Source organism: Heteronotia binoei, chromosome 13 (genome assembly GCF_032191835.1).
Source record: "Heteronotia binoei isolate CCM8104 ecotype False Entrance Well chromosome 13, APGP_CSIRO_Hbin_v1, whole genome shotgun sequence".
NCBI classification, from domain to species: Eukaryota; Metazoa; Chordata; class Lepidosauria; order Squamata; family Gekkonidae; genus Heteronotia; species Heteronotia binoei.
In genome coordinates, this window is record NC_083235.1 from 60,213,184 (window position 1) to 60,216,197 (window position 3,014).

Genomic DNA, 3,014 nt, shown 5'->3' on the forward strand with positions numbered 1-3,014 from the left:
TGAGACTCTTCGGAGTGGAGGGCGGGATATAAATCCAATATCATATTCTTCTTCTTCTTCTTCTTAAAAGTACTCAAAAGCAATAAGTGCCAAAGTAGAAGGATTTTCTCATTAGCTCTGACTGGACATAGAGAATGCATTTTGTTGCATCACACTATGCCTTCCTTTTCTTATGTGTGGTTATTTGCTAGTTATTTTGTGGGCTGCCTTGGTCCATGTTACTCAACATTATGGCCCACGTTACTCAACACCGTCATCTCAAAATTCACTGTTGATCCTATTTCACATCTGCTATACTACCATGCCCTAGCTGATATTTCTATGTAGCACTTGCAGGGGGAAATCTTCTACCCTTTGCTTCCTGCAATGCAGCACAAAAGTCATATATTCCCAGGAGTGAAAATAAGTAAGCGCTTACACAATAGAATAGTGAGGGGGCATAAGCCATAAGACCGCCTCTCTCCATATGTTCCTCAGAGAGCACTGAGATCTAGTTCTCAAAACCTTTTAAAAATCCCTGGACCAAGGGAGGCTAGATTGAAAACAACGAGGGAGCAAGCCTTCTCAACAATGGCTCCCCAATGGTGGAATCAACTACCAGAGGAGGTGCGAGCCCTGCGAGACCTAAATCAGTTTTGCAGGGCTTGCAAAACTGCCCTCTTTCAGCTTGCTTTTAGGATGAAACCCGGGATATGACAGCTAGCCATCCTATACACACTCTGAATTGTAGCACCTTAATTGATAAATCATAATGGTTTACTGTTGTATCTAATTTTTAGTTTAACTTATGAATGTAACTTAATTTATTTTAACTGTTTATAGTAATGATTGTATTGTATTGTATTGTAACCATGGTACTTACTATGCCTTGTTAGCCGCCCTGAGCCTGCCTTTGGCGGGGGAGGGCGGGATACAAAAATAAATTTATTATTATTATTATTATTATTATTATTATTATTATTATTATTATTATTATTATTATTTGCAAGCCATTTCTGCACCAGAGTAGTGAGTTACATGAAAATGGGCTGATATGCTAGAAGTGTGGCCTGAGTTTGCAAATGAGGACAGGCTCACTCTGTGCTAAATGATCACATCCCTGCATGCACGTGTGTATAAGCACAAGTGCGCGCATGCACACACACTCCTGCAAATACCCTATTACAGTTGTCATGGAAATTAGAAAATGTGTCTGTTTGAATTTCCTCAGTGCAGGCCTCCTTGTTCCCAGCAGTTGCTACATCGGAGAGCCTCTGGCAGTGCTAATGCAGGCGCCACTCTCATTAGATGGCTGGGATGCACAGTGGGCAGCCACCACTTCCCCCCAGACAGGCTGCCATGGAGGACCAAGGGCCACAATTGAACGTGTCAGCCTTCTTTAAGCTAGAGAAAGTGAAGATGTTTTACAGCAAACTGAAAGGTGTGATTAATCACTGTAGTTCCCCAGAGGATTCTGGCCCGTCAGGCACAAAAACCCACATGCATCACAGCAGGGGAGAAAAGAGGGAAAGGCTTGCTTGGGGTTTTTTTTTTCCCCCATGGCCATTTTATTTTCATGTAAGCAGCTGGTTCTTTTGTGATTCAAGCGACTGGGGAAGAGAAGGGCCAAGAGGAGCAGGAAGCTAGCATGCTGCACCGGGGAATGTGTCCTTTGGATAATCAGCTGCTGCGGTTGTTAGATACAATGCATTGCTTTTGATGTACTGGCTAGAGAGAGACCCATGGTTTTGTTTCTGAAGGGCCAAGCAATTAGGCAGGTGGGTCTTGGGTCTTGCCAAACTCGGGAAGGAAAGAGAAAACAGATCGCAGCCAACAGCCAGAACTGTAGTCCCCTTTCAACGAAAGGGCTCACTTTTTAAGATGGGGTTTGCTTCACGGTGTGTTGTGCTTTGAGATGTTTAGGGGAGCATTTGGTTGCTAAATTACTGTCATGTAAGAGATTTCTGATAAAATCATGGAAGAAGGGCAAGAAGAAACCCGAAGGTGAGCTGGAGGGAGGGAGGGTGTACATGTTGAAGAAACTATGGGAAAGAAATGAAGGAGAGCACATTTTTTTAAAAATATTTAATTTATGTCCTGCCTTTCTCCCCAATGGGGACCCAAAGCTGCTTACATGCTTATCTCCTCCATTTAATCCTCACAACATCCTCCTGGGCCCAAGAGCCACCTGCACTGTTGCACTGTCCCGAGGCTCTGTTAATTCTGCACAGACACGGACTCTTGAGAGCTGGGCAAGTGAGAGGCTGCCTGCCTCAAAGCCCTGAGTCCCTCTCACATCCAAACCCAAGCAACACAGAGAGAGAGCAGAACACAATGAGAATGGGTGACCTGCTAAACCTGCTGCCAATATCCTATTCCCTGGAAGGATTGGTCATGCACAGCTATCATTTTGTCAGTGATGCCAGTGAAAAGGGGTTGCTCTGGAGCCATGGAAGAAGGGAGGACCCCTCCCACTCTTGAACATTCTTTGTCATGCCCCCCAGCTGTGGCTTGCAGCCAGTGTTTGAAGAACAGATGGAAAGGTGGGCACCCCCAGAATTTTGGCAGGGGCTTCCCACAGAACCCCCATGGCAGCAGGGAAGGTATAATGGATGTGAGTTCTCAGCCAAGGCACTCACTAGCTCAGGCAGAAACAGACAGGTGCAAAGCACGCACTTGGATCTGCACCTGGGTTTGGGGTTCATCAATCAATTGTAGCAAGTCCTTCTACTCCGTGGATAAACAGAAAAAAAGGCAGACCAGGCATCCCCAGAGTTTCAGTGGGGCTCCACACAATGATACCATGGTAGCTTAGTATCCACTCCAGCCAGACATCCAGCCTCAAGCCCAAACACAAAGATCCACAGTCACTGCTCACCCCCAGCTGAAAATTTGGGATGGTTCTTCATCATTAGCAGAACGCATGGTACAAATAAGATCATCTGTTGTGATTGTGAACTGCAGAAATGCAATGGAAAAGGGTAGTCAAACGGAGGCTTGCTTATAAAGGCAGATATTTGCAGAGGCAGATGTTT